We start from the raw sequence: 14,439 nt of genomic DNA, 5'->3' as shown, positions 1-14,439 counted from the left end.
TCTCCCCAGTGTGTGAGTCGTTTGGCTTCTGATTCCACTTTCAGAGAAGGAGAAGAATTAACGGATCCAGAGAAAGATCCAACCTCTGACCTTGACTTTATTAACTTTGTGTGCTGACTAATCATGCTGATCAAGAACAGAAATTCAGCCCAGTAAGCTGATGTGTCCCTGGAATGTCTATTTCCAGGCACCCTGATATCTATTTCCTAGAATCTCCTAGCCCCTGAGGAGAATAATTTGGAAATCCCAGTCAAGCTTAATGCATTTCTATTTAGGGATCTAATGCTTGGCAAAAAACCAATATCTTTATCATTTATTTAATATATAAGTGGTTCCTTTTCTTGTCTGGTCCCTCAAAGCTTGGCAAAGTAAAGGCCATCCATTATTCAGTTTGCCCTTCAGTGAAGTGCAGCCATCCTGTCTGTGAGGGTTGCAATTTGATCAGTCAGGCATGTGGCCTGACTCAGTAAAACCTTGGAACTGAAGTCCTGTTAAGGGCATTGTAATTGGTCTTTGTTGCAGCTACAGATGTTGGGACAGAAGCAAAAAGAGATCACTTTTTCCTTAGATGCAGGGATCTAATTAAAGTAGGAATAGCCTTGAAGGAGGACATATAGGTTGATGATGGAAGTGACAAATCCCAGCATGAGACCCCTTTGGGGCTTCTCATTTAGTGTTGACATATCTGAGGTTCTAATAAATGGATCCTGTCTTACCTCAATCTTAGTATATCTAGAAAAGGACTTCCTCAAACCCAAGTTTTCTTGCTTCTACTTTCCATCAACTATAGTATTCTCCAGGCTGCATACTGAGAAGGCTGGGTAGTCTCTGACGTACATTTCTCTTTGATATTCACTAGTCAGCACATACCTAACCACAACACCGCTGCTTTCTCTGCACCTTCCTGATGGTGTCTCCAGCACAAGTACTTACTCAATTTTTGTTAAGATTATTTCTAGCAGCCCTGCTAACTGGTCCTTCAGGCCACAATCTTTCCATATACGTTTCCTTTTATAAATAAATATCCTCAAATATCTTTGCCCTTCTACCATACTTTCACTTGAGAAATAAGATAGTATTTCTAACATTTATAGCATTATTGTTATTTGGGTCCCAAGGGCAAACAAAGTGTGGCACCAACTCTCCTATGTCTTATCTACAACTATTCCTCAATATTTTCCTTTTCCTACAATCAGCTGTGCCCCCTCTCTCCCAGTCCCTCACCAATTAGTATTTGAATATGCTCTTCCCACTGGAAGTTCAAATTCCTGTTTCTATATTAATTCAAAAGACACATATTTAAGTGACTCCTTCAGGCCATATTAAGCGTGTGAGATATATCATTTATCCCTGACCTTGTTGTGGGAGGGTCACAGGTGTTATATTTTGAGAACTAATGATGTGATAAATGCATGTACACAGCCCAAATCCCAACCCACAAGGCTTCAGTGCTCATTTCCCCAGCTGCTGGGATTAGTGACAGCTGAAAGTTCTCAGCTTTGCCTTTCTCCAGAACAGCCATGGTTGAAGAGAACAACCTCATCCAAGGTCATAGGAGAAGCCCACATCCAATGACTAGTTGATGTGGGTATAAAATTTAGCCTCCTTTTCTCTCTTCATGACAACTCTGATTGCCTAGCTCAGTTTGAGAACACTATCCCAACTGCTCCTTTATTGTGACTTATAATTCATCTTTTTTCTGTGCCCAATCTAGTTTACTTCTTTCCCCATAGGTGTTGATTTTGGTGGCACTCCCTAATATAAACTCCATATGTGCAAATATGTCTCTGAGTCTGTGTCTTGGGGACCCATCCTGCAGAATCTACTTTGATATAATTCCTGCTTGTTTTTGCAGTTTTAATGGATTGTACTAGTCTTGAAATAAGAAAATCATAAAGGTAGTCAGGCTTTGGTAGTCAGGGGTGGGAGGGTAATAACAAATACAGCATAACACATATTTAATAAATTCATAATATCTGTCATTTGTAATACATAGGGTATCATAAGCCCATCTCAATTAACTTACATTTCACTGGACATTGACAATTACAACTACTGTGTCTCTTAATTCCCTTACAGTTCATATACATAAAGGCAGGGCATACAGAATTTCTAGGTGCCCAATATTATATTGAAACATTTTTTCCTTATTCTAAATAAAATATTTTTTAAATGATTTTGAGATAAGTTTAAATTTACAAAAGTTAAACAGTATAAGGATTTCCCACATACTATTTACTCAGATTCTCTTAATATTAAAATTTTCCTTGTCCTCTGTTGCTTTATTATTTCTTCTCTCTCTCTCTCTCTCTCTCTCTCTCTCTCTCTCTATACATACATATAAATAGATAACAGGCTGAGAGGCAGGAGAAAGAGAGGTAAAAGAGAGAGATGTTAGTTTTCTTTTTCTAAATAATTTTAGAGGATATTGTATACAAAATTTTTTTTTATCTCTAAACCATTCTGTGTACATTTTCAGAAAACAATTATAATCTATAGCTAACTGTGGCAAAATTACGAAAATCAAAAAAAAAATTAACATTGATAAATTATGACCTTATCTATAAAATTTATATATGTTTTTGTCAATTGTCCCATTAATGTCTTTTACATGGAAACTAAACTAATAAAAATATTTCTGGTCCAGAACCCATTCCAAGAACACGTATTACAATTAATTGTCATGACTAAATCTCCTTTAATGTGGAACAGCTCTTTAGTCTGTCTTTCTTGACCTTGGCATGTTTGAAGAGTATGATTTTGTGTTTCTTTTTCCAGAGTTTCCTTCAATTTGGGTTTGATGTTTTCTCATGATGAGTTCAAGTTATAATATTTGGCAAGAATATCACAGCAGCAATGTTATATCCTTGTCAGTTTATCAAATCAAAAAGATACAAGAAATCTATTTGTTTCATTACTAGTGATGTTAACTTTGATTTCTTGGTTAAGGTGGTATCTGCCTGATTTCTTTACTGAAAAGTAACGATTTTTCTCTTTTTGGACAAGTAGTTCATTTGGAGTCCCTTACCAGAAACAATTTATTACTATGGAGGCTGCCAAATGGTAATTTTCTAACTCGATTATTTCTTTTACATGTATTGTTTGATTACTGTGTTGTAAGAAAGAGTTTGACCTTTACCCCCATTAATTTTTTATTCACTTATTTATATCAGCATAGGCTCATGAATTCTTGTTTTATTCTTTGGGTTATATTTCTTTCGATATTACTGTTAATTTTGATGGTTGAGTTACCTCATATTTTACAAGTGGAAGTCCCAACAACTCCAAGGGGACTCCAGAGTCCCTCTGGCATGCACCATCTTTTAAAAATGTTTGTTTACTTTTAGTATTTCTTTTATTCCTGAGACTGCAAGATATTTCAAGTATTTCTTCTACTCCAGCTCTGAAATCAGCCATTTTTCAAAGGAGTTCTGACTCCTTTTAGTGGATAATAGTATTTAGAAATCAAGATCTGGCTATCAGATGTTATTGGTATCCCATTGTTTCTTGTCTTTTTCAGCAGACAGAACTAGTAAACATATGTGATGTTTACATATACACACACAAGCCATACACATACATATCTATTTCTAATCTTATCTACTTATATATTAAAGCTATGAATTTATACTAATATCTGAATTATAACTCAGGGCTATAGTGCTCATTCTAGTCTTCCCCTTTTTGTATTTTAACTCACACATTAGTTGGCTTGGGATGCCATAACAAAATACCATGGACTGGTGGCTTAAACAGCTGAAATTTGCTTTTCACAGTTCTGGAGGCTGAGAAGTCTAAGATCAAGGTGCTGGCTACTTTGGTTTCTGTTGAGTGTTCTCTCCCTGGCTTGAAATGGAAGCCTACAGCAGGAAAAGAGAAAGAAAGATTTTTCTCTCTTCCTCTATGGCCACGATTGTTATTGGATTGGGAACCCAGACTTATGACTTCCAAGAGGACTCACTTTCTCACAGGAGCCTGTTAGCCACAGTAAATTTACTTATTTGCTCAATCATTGAATACAGATTAAATAGTTTGGACATTGCAAACGGATACCACTATGACAATAAGACTACTAACTAGAATTCAATATTTGTAATTTGTTTTTGTCTTTAGACTATGTTTGTAGTTCAACTAATTAGTTCAAGAACTTTTTGAATAAGCTTTGTTATCTTCTTCGAGTTAAGTTCTTTTGTTTTTATTTTGTTTTGTTTCCTTCTCAGTGCAGTCAAATTTATCTGATTTTGTTTGTATTCCCTTTTGCCCCATCCTTGTTGATTTCTTTTTCTAATTGAGAATATGAACTATGATGTAATTCTAAAAGTTGAAATTAAACTCAAAGAAATATCACTCCTCTTCTCACCCCTTCTTCTTGTTCCCATCCCTCCAGCCGTGTTACCCCATACTTTTTGCCCCCACATAACTATCCAATCTTATTTCTTTTTTATTTATCCTTCTTATTTTCCTTCTTTTCCTGTAGGATGGGAGACAACGTAAGTGTTTTTTCTTATTTTCCCATTTTTCTTATCCAAAAGGTAGCATTTTATAAACATATTTTTGTACTTTGTTTTTTTGTTTGTTTGTTTGTTTTTTTCCATTTAACCATGTGTCCTGGAAATCACTTGATATGGTTCACAGATACAGTCTTCATTCTAGTTTTTGCAACATGGTACTTTATTGAGCAGACATTCCACTGTTTTTCGACAACTTACCTCTATCCTGACATTTAGACTGTTTCCATTATTTTCCAATTGTATCAATGCTGAAATCCATTGTTGGAAATGTATGCTTTACAGTTAGATCCCTGATCCGTTGGAGCCCATTCTTATGTTTAGTGTGACGAACAGGGACCTAAATCTGTCTCTTTTTTTTCAAATGTTTAAGCAGTTATTGTATCACCATTTGTTTATAAACAAAACCACAAAATTCTGTTTATTCCAGTTATTTGAAATTCCCCTTCATCATAAAGTTCTCACTTATTGACTTTCTATTATATTTCACTGCTATGCTTATCAGTCAGTCCTGATATCACAATTTTAGTTATAGAAACTTTATAGTCTGTTTTACTTTCTGGAGTGGCTATGCCCCATTGCATTTTTTTCCATCATTTGTCTGGATACACTGGTATGCTTCCATATAAACTTGAGTACCAAATTCTATTACTCTATAAGAATGATTATTGGTATTTTTATTAAAGTTGCATTGCATTCGTAATTTATGTCAGGGAAAACTGAACATCTATAATGGTGCATTATTCTATTTAGGAGCAAGAGCTGTCTTTCCATTAATTCAAGCATACTTTCAAAAATGTGTTATGATTTATATTGCATATGTGTTATACATTTTTTCTGAAGTTTATTTGGAAGAATTTTATCCTGTTTTTGTCATTTAATGATATTCTCTCTATGATTATATCCCCTAAGTGGTTTTTGATTATATGACAGCTGTTAATTTCTGCATGTTAAATTTTATGTTCTACTAACCTACTGAATTATCTTATCATTTTAGCTATTTTTATTATTAATTAGGAACTCTAGCTATACTATTATGTCAAGTGCAAAAGAACATAATTTGACTTAGGTCTTTCTTTGTCATATTTAATGCTTTTTGGTTAGAATTTTCTTACAGTGTAAGAGATCCCCATTCTTGGTATCTTATTGTTTCCATCTTCTTATACATAAGTTTTTTATTCCCTTTAGTTATAATCATTCTATATCACTTAGTTTGGGCGTGCCCCTCGTATATATTGTATAATTATGTGTGTATAGGTAAGCAAAGTCCATTTATGACTATTAATATGATTGGTATGTTTACACTCAACTACATCATATTTTATGTTGCAATTTCAATTTGTATTATATGAAATTTGCTCTATTTATGTCATGTGTCTTCTTTGCTCTTTTTAAGAAACGTGTTTATATTTTGGAAGGTCTGTAGTTTTGTTCTTGTAATCACATTTTCTGTTATATTTAAATTATATTTTTATTATTTTAATCTCTTTAGTCCACTATTTCCTTACTTAAACTTTTATTGTCCAGTATCAGCTGTTCTTGGTGTCTTTAAGTTTTACGAAGGACTTTACACCAATCAATAAGTTTATTCTTATTTTCTCTTTTCTACTTTTTGTCTTTCCTTTTTCATAACACATAATATAGAACATATTTTTCCACCCTTATTCCCACTGTTGTTTTAGACTTTCATCTACAATTTTACGCATATTCACTGTTAACCATTTTTCTAAAGTTTCCCTGACTACCTTTTGGTTGAATGAAGTGCTTCCTCTAGTCCAGAAGCATATTTTTTTTTTTTCTACAAAGAGACAGATAGTAAATATTCCAGGCTTTGCCAGTCATATCTTGTAGCTATAGTGAAGCAAAAGCAGCCATAGGCAGTACGTAACATAAAAGTAGAAGTAGAAGTGTGTTCCAATAAAACTTTGCTTACAAAACCATACCAACATAGTTTACTAACTGCTGCTCTAGTAGTTGCTTGAGAATGAACCAAGGACACAAAATCATCTGAACTCTTGCATGTTTGAAAGCTATTTTTCTATAGTCTTGAGAGTTAAATGCAGTTTGGCTAGATACAATGTTACTGTTTGATACTTTTTTCCTGACATTTTTTGAAATTGCTGCTGAAAGGTGGCCATTCCAAGATGGTATTCTCTGATCACGTGAATACCTTTATCTCCCTCCCTGGTAGTATACTGTGGTCTACCAGGACATTGTGGTGATATTTCACATAAATTGTAGATTTCATATTTCTGGCAGTGGTTTCAGGTCACTGTTACTTAGTCTTGCCAATAGTTTTCCTCTTCTCTCATGTCTGCAGTCTTTCTCAGATTGTGTTTGTACTCTGCAAGACTTGTGCAGGAACACAAGCAAGAGCCTGCTGAATTTGATGAGTGTTTTGTTGTTTTTTAAGGTAATCTGAAGTTTGACTCTTCACTAGTCTTCTAGTTACTCATTTCTCTGAGAGTCTTTAGAAGGTCTTTGTAGCACAAGCACCGTGTTTCATAATGACTGAAATATTGCAATGAATTACCTCATTTTATGGTGTTGTAGTGTACATCTTTATACTTATTCCTCATTTTTCAAGGATAACAATGGAAAAAAAAATAGTTAAGAATACATTCTGAATTCTCTTTCCAGAGGCTTCCCCCTTGTCTTGGGATTATGGAAGAGTGAGGAAAGTTTTCCAAGATTCAAAATAAGATATGACTTTGAGGTTCTGTAACTAGTGGAAACAGTATCACTTTAATGTAGGAGACGTCTCAAGGGAATGACAGAATAGAGCATGGAGGAGGCAGTCCTGAAGATGCCAGGGCTCCATCTGAGTGTTCCTGGGCCCAAGTGCACCACGGATGGCAATGGCATAAGAGAAGCAGATACGCAGGACTTCAAAGGCTCACCTAGAGTGACTATGAGTGACAGTATTTATATAAAAATCAAGATGAGTTGGCCCTCTTTAAATCCAAATAGTTCTATGCTTTAAAAAGACCTCAACCCTTACCCAATTTAGAAATAGGGAGGTATAGAAAGTGATAATAGTGAATGAAAATGAATTCCTCCAACCAGGCAGGAGAAAGCAATAAATAAGATTTAAGTTTTAAAAATGTTTGACTTAAGAAATTTTATTAACAAGAAGTATCATGCAAGCAAAGTCAAATTTGGTGATTTGGAACGACTGCTTTATAAATGAGAAGACGGTATATCCTGAGTGGCCTGGAATAGTACACTCAACCTTTGAACAGCATAGTTTGAACTTCAGAGGTACACTTATATGCAGATTTTTTCTTGCCTCTGCCATCCCAGAGACAGCAAAGCAACCCTTCCCCTTCCTCCTCTTAGCCTTCTCAATGTGAACACAATAAGGATGAAGACCTGTATGATGATCCAATTCCATTTAATAAATAGTAAATATATTTTCTCTTCCTTAAGCTTTTCTTATAACATTTTCTTTTTTTAGCTTAATTTATTGTAAGAATACAATAAATGCATATAACATGAAATATATGTTAAATGTTTACGTTATAGGTAAGGCTTCTGTTAAACACTAGGATATTAGTAATTAAGTTTTGAGAGAGTTAAAATTTATGTGCAGATATTTCCACTGCATGGAGGTTGGTGCACCTAACCCCTACATTGTTCAAAGATAAACTGTACTGGTTTTTACTTGCTGTTCCAGAGTAACTTTTGGTAGCATTCTTTTTTATTTTCTTATTTCCATTACTTGGAAGATCAGGTATATGGTCACCTTATTTATAATTGAATGTTGCCATAAGATTTCAGTGTCCAAGTCTCCGGTTTTTGCAAATATGCCTCTGAATGATAGACCATTTGATAGTATGCTATACCCTACAAACGAAGCTTCTCCAATGCTTTTAAAGAAAACAAAATGTAGTTGGAACACTGAGTCATCTCAGTGTGCACAGTAGTAGCAAAAGGCTCCATACAATAGAACCTGTGCCATCACATTAAATACCCTGTGCACATTGGGAGAAACAATTTAGTTGCAGCACAAGATTATCTGTCACATTAAATTATGCTGCTAATTTGTATTCTATTAGTTTTTTAGAGCTTCTTAGTACTTTATTTGTAAATTTATTTTGGTTTTATAGTTGCATAGAAGTTATATGCATAAGGAGTTTTATGCTTGTAGTTAATTAAGTAAAATTATAATAAAATGAGTCAACAGGAGTGTGTGTCGTTGGGTGAACATGTCTTTTAAGAGGTTATATGTTATTCATTTAAAAATTGAATTGAAATCTATATAACACAAAATTAACCATTTCAAAACGTACAATTCAGTAGTGTGTAGGATAGTCACAGTGTTTTGCAACCATCACCACTATCTGGATTCAAAACATTTTCATCTCCCTCAAGGAAATGTCATACCCATTAATCAGTTAGTCCTCATTCTTCTCTCTCCTTAGTTGCTGGCAACCATTAATCTGCTTTCTGTCTCTGTGAATTTACTTGTTCTGGATATATTATATAAATGAACTTATACAATATGTGGTATTTTGTGTCTGGATTCTTTCAAGTAGCATAAGGTTTCTGAGGCTCATCCACACTGTAGTACGTGTCAGCACTCCATTCCATTTCATTGATGAATAATATTCTATTTTAAGGCTATACAGGTTGAGCATTCCTTATCCAGAAATTCAAAATCAAAAATGTTCCAAAGTCTGAAACTCTTTGAGTGCTGACAGGACAATGAAGATGACGTTGTTAATATTACAAAATGCCTATAGAAGACATGGTGAAAATGTGTGACAGGCATATATTCTAATCAGTTCTGCTATAAACATTCATGTAGAAATATAAAAAAAAAGTCTATGATATAATTTGACACAGATTGAAATGTTTGAGAACTATCATATTTGTCATTAATGTGAATGATTAATTTTGTTATTAGCATGAAAGTAAAATATAATGCTCAGATTTATCTATTAATCTATTCACCTTCTCTTAGAAAGAGACAATATTTTGCACTTATGAATCTTAGGTTGCTATGGAAAAAATAGAATACTTGAAACACTCTGACCATGTGACCTTTCTTTCATGTTTAATATATATCCTTTTCTCTCTTTAGTCAATTTTCTAAAGCTTGTTAAGCTTGTTTGGAACTTTGCAGATATCATTTGCAGGTGAAGGATGTGGCAATGTTCAAATTAAAGACGTTGCTCCTTTCTTTTCCATGGAAAACAGAGTATATGTCAAGGAAATAGAGCATATTTTTTCTGACTTTTGTCTACTTGATCCATCAAGACATTTTCTGAGACCTCTTTGATGTTCAAAAAGTTTCAAAAGATTACATAGTCTAGAAGGCCTTTTTCCCACTTCAGAGAAGTATTGAAGTTTTAATTTGGTTGAGAATAGCCTCACCTTTACCTTCTTCTACTGAGATTCCGCCTGATTACCTAGGCTTGTATGAAAATTTCAGTGCCAAGGACCAATAATTCTCTATGAATTTTGACATTATGCTGCATTCTTAAGCTTAAACTCCATCAACCATGTAAATAATTAGGGCAATCAATAAAACGCAGAGCAAAATTGGTATTTAAACAAGCGGGAAAAAAAAGGTTAAGATTTCCGGCCTCAGTGGCTGTATCTGATAATCAGCCATTACAAATAATGTGACAGTTGTTCAATCTCCTTGGCTCACGTTGACACAAGATTAGAGTTAGCAAAAGCACACTATGATTAACAAAACTATGAAAGCACTATAAAAACACAGCTCCCTGTAGTCAAGTAGAGATGAGGAAGGCAATATATTTTTCCCTTATTTCTTCTTTTTTGGTTGTCCCAAGAGGAACTTTAAGAAGATAATTTGCATGTAACAAGTGTTTTATAAGTACATTTCTAATTGAAATGTTTTTTACAATATTCCATCTCTCTCTATTCATGTGTGATTTAAATTTCATGATATAAACTAGAATACAAATACTGAGAGTATATGATGAAAAAAATCTATAAGTGGAATGAAGATTTTGAAAATCTCCCCACCCTTACCCATTTGAAATGTTCTACTCTTACTATATCTATTGAGGGAAGAGGGTGGAAGAGAATCAACTTGGTAGTTATTCATTCTGAGTTCTAACTAATGGCCTGTATTTCACAAGCTGCTTGACAAACCATTTCTCCTCTTGTGTCTCCATTGCATCTTCTACCAAATGGGAGAAATAATGCATAATCCACAGAGCCGTTGTGAGGCTTAAGTGTTATCCTATCACCAAAATTACTAAGCACACCATATAATGTAACATTAGTCTTAATCAATATGGTTTGCCTTTTACTTTCTGATCACTTACATTGGTGTATGGATGACAGAATATCAAATAATTCCTCTTCATTCTCCTCTTCTTAAACTATTAAAAACTAAAGTCCAGGGGAAAATGTAAATGTAAATGTTTACATCCTATGGGAAAATAATTTAAAAGTGCTAAATTCTGCTCACATAAATTTACTTCTCACATGGAATTCCTCAAATTGTACTTGTGGATCTTCATCTCCTCTCATTCACTCTAAAATTAAGAGAGTATTGAGTAATTTAATTTTTTTATTTTTTTATTTTTTATTATTATACTTTAAGTTCTAAGGTACATGTGCATAACGTGCAGGTTTGTTACATATGTATACTTGTGCCATGTTGGTGTGCCGCACCTATCAACTCATCAGCACCCATCAACTCATCATTTACATCAGGTATAACTCCCAATGCAATTCCTCCCCCCTCCCCCCTCCCCATAATAGGCCCCAGTGTGTGATGGTCGCCTTCCTGAGTCCAAGTGATCTCAATGTTCATTTCCCACCTATGAGTGAGAACATGTGGTGTTTGGTTTTCTGTTCTTGCAAGTTTGCTGAGAAAGATGGTTTCTAGCGGCATCCATGTACCTACAAAGGACACAAACTCATCCTTTTTTATGGCCCACTTTTTGATGGCGTTGTTTGTTTTTTTCTTGTAAATCAGTTTGGGTTCTTTATAGGTTCTGGATATTAGCCCTTTGTCAGATGAGTAGATTGCAAAAATTTTCTCCCATTCTGTAGGTTGCCTGTTCACTCTGATGGTAGTTTCTTTTGCTGTGCAGAAGCTCTTTAGTTTAATTAGATCCCATTTGTCAATTTTGGCTCTTGTTGCCATTGCTTTTGGTGTTTTAGACATGAAGTCCTTGCCCATGCCTATGTCCTGAATGGTATTACCTAGGTTTTCTTCTAGGGTTTTTATGGTATTAGGTCTAACATTTAAGTCTCTAATCCATCTTGAATTAATTTTCGTATAAGGAGTAAGGAAAGGATCCAGTTTCAGCTTTCTACTTATGGCTAGCCAATTTTCCCAGCACCATTTATTAAATAGGGAATCCTTTCCCCATTTCTTGCTTTTGTCATGTTTGTCAAAGATCAGATGGCTGTAGATGTGTGGTATTATTTCGGAGGACTCTGTTCTGTTCCATCGGTCTATATCTCTGGTTTGGTACCAGTACCATGCTGTTTTGGTTACTGTAGCCTTGTAGTATAGTTTGAAGTCAGGTAGCGTGATGCCTCCAGCTTTGTTCTTTTGACTTAGGATTATCTTGGCAATGTGGGCTCTTTTTTTGGTTCCATATGAACTTTAAAGCAGCTTTTTCCAATTCTGTGAAGAAACTTATTGGTAGTTTGATGGGGATGGCATTGAATCTATAAATTACTTTGGGCAGTATGACCATTTTCATGATATTGATTCTTCCTATCCATGAGCATGGTATGTTCTTCCATTTGTTTGTGTCCTCTTTGATTTCACTGAGCAGTGGTTTGTAGTTCTCCTTGAAGAGGTCCTTTACATCCCTTGTAAGTTGGATTCCTAGGTATTTTATTCTCTTTGAAGCAATTGTGAATGGAAGTTCATTCATGATTTGGCTTTCTGTTTGTCTGTTACTGGTGTATAAGAATGCTCGTGATTTTTGCACATTAATATTGTATCCTGAGACTTTGCTGAAGTTTCTTATCAGCTTAAGGAGATTTTGGGCTGAGACAATGGGGTTTTCTAAATATACAATCATGTCGTCTGCAAACAGGGACAATTTGACTTCTTCTTTTCCTAACTGAATACCCTTGATTTCTTTCTCTTGCCTGATTGCCCGAGTCAGAACCTCCAACACTACGTTGAATAGGAATGGTGAGAGAGGGCATCCCTGTCTTGTGCCAGTTTTCAAAGGAAATTTCTCCAGTTTTTTCCCATTCAGTATGATATTGGCTGTGGGTTTGTCATACATAGCTCTTATTATTTTGAGATACGTTCCATCAATACCGAATTTATTGAGCGTTTTTAGCATGAAGGGCTGTTGAATTTTGTCAAAGGCCTTTTCTGCATCTATTGAGATAATCATGTGGTTTTTGTCTTTGGTTCTGTTTATATGCTGGATTACATTTATTGATTTGCGTATGTTGAACCAGTCTTGCATCCCAGGGATGAAGCGCACTTGATCATGGTGGATAAGCTTTTTGATGTGCTGCTGGATCCAGTTTGCCAGTATTTTATTGAGGATTTTTGCATCGATGTTCATCAGGGATATTGGTCTAAAATTCTCTTTTTTTGTTGTGTCTCTGCCAGGCTTTGGTATCACGATGATGTTGGCCTCGTAAAATGAGTTAGGGAGGATTCCCTCTTTTTCTATTGATTGGAATAGTTTCAGAAGGAATGGTACCAGCTCCTCCTTGTACCTCTGGTAGAATTCAGCTGTGAATCCATCTGGTCCTGGACTTTTTTTGGTTGGTAGGCTATTAATTATTGCCTCAATTTCAGAGCCTGCTATTGGTCTATTCAGGGATAGAATAGATAGATAGCTTCTTCCTGGTTTAGTCTTAGAAGAGTGTAAGTGTCCAGGAAATTATCCATTTCTTCTAGATTTTCTAGTTTATTTGCGTAGACATGTTTATAGTATTCTCTGATGGTGGTTTGTATTTCTGTGGGGTCGGTGGTGATATCCCCTTTATCATTTTTTATTGTGTCTATTTGATTCTTCTCTCTTTTCTTCTTTATTAGTCTTGCTAGCGGTCTATCCATTTTGTTGATCCTTTCTAAAAACCAACTCCTGGATTCATTGATTTTTTGGAGGGTTTTTTGTGTCTCTATCTCCTTCAGTTCTGCTCTGATCTTAGTTATTTCTTGCCTTCTGCTAGCTTTCGAATGTGTTGGCTCTTGCTTCTCTAGTTCTTTTAATTGTGATGTTAGAGTGTCAATTTTAGATCTTTCCAGCTTTCTCTTATGGGCATTTAGTGCTATAAATTTCCCTCTACACACTGCTTTAAATGTGTCCCAGAGATTCTGGTATGTTGTATCTTTGTTCTTGTTGGTTTCAAAGAACATCTTTATTTCTGCCTTCATTTTGTTATGTACCCAGTAGTCATTCAGGAGCAGGTTATTCAGTTTCCATGTAGTTGAGTGGTTTTGATTGAGTTTCTTAGTCCTGAGTTCTAGTTTGATTGCACTGTGGTCTGAGACAGTTTGTTATAATTTCTTTTCTTGTACATTTGCTGAGGAGTGCTTCACTTGTAATTATGTGGTCAATTTTGGAATATGTGTGATGTGGTGCTGAGAAGAATGTATATTCTGTTGATTTGGGGTGGAGAGTTCTGTAAATATCTATTAGGTCTGCTTGCTGCAGAGATGAGTTCAATTCCTGGATATCCTTGTTAACTTTCTGTCTCATTGATCTGTCTAATGTTGTCAGTGGGGTGTTGAAGTCTCCCATTATTATTGTATGGGAGTCTAAGTCTCTTTGTAAGTCTCTAAAGACTTGCTTTATGATCTGGGTGCTCCTGTATTGGGTGCATATATATTTAGGATAGTTAGCTCTTCCTGTTGAATTGATCCCTTTACCATTATGTAATGACCTTCTTTGTCTCTTTTGATCTTTGATGGTTTAAAGTCTGTTTTATCAGAGACTAGTATTGCAACTCC

The sequence above is a fragment of the Chlorocebus sabaeus genome, chromosome 18, assembly GCF_047675955.1.
Source record: "Chlorocebus sabaeus isolate Y175 chromosome 18, mChlSab1.0.hap1, whole genome shotgun sequence".
NCBI lineage: Eukaryota > Metazoa > Chordata > Mammalia > Primates > Cercopithecidae > Chlorocebus > Chlorocebus sabaeus.
The sequence above is the reverse complement of the archived record's forward strand: the minus strand, read 5'-3'. Positions refer to the sequence as shown.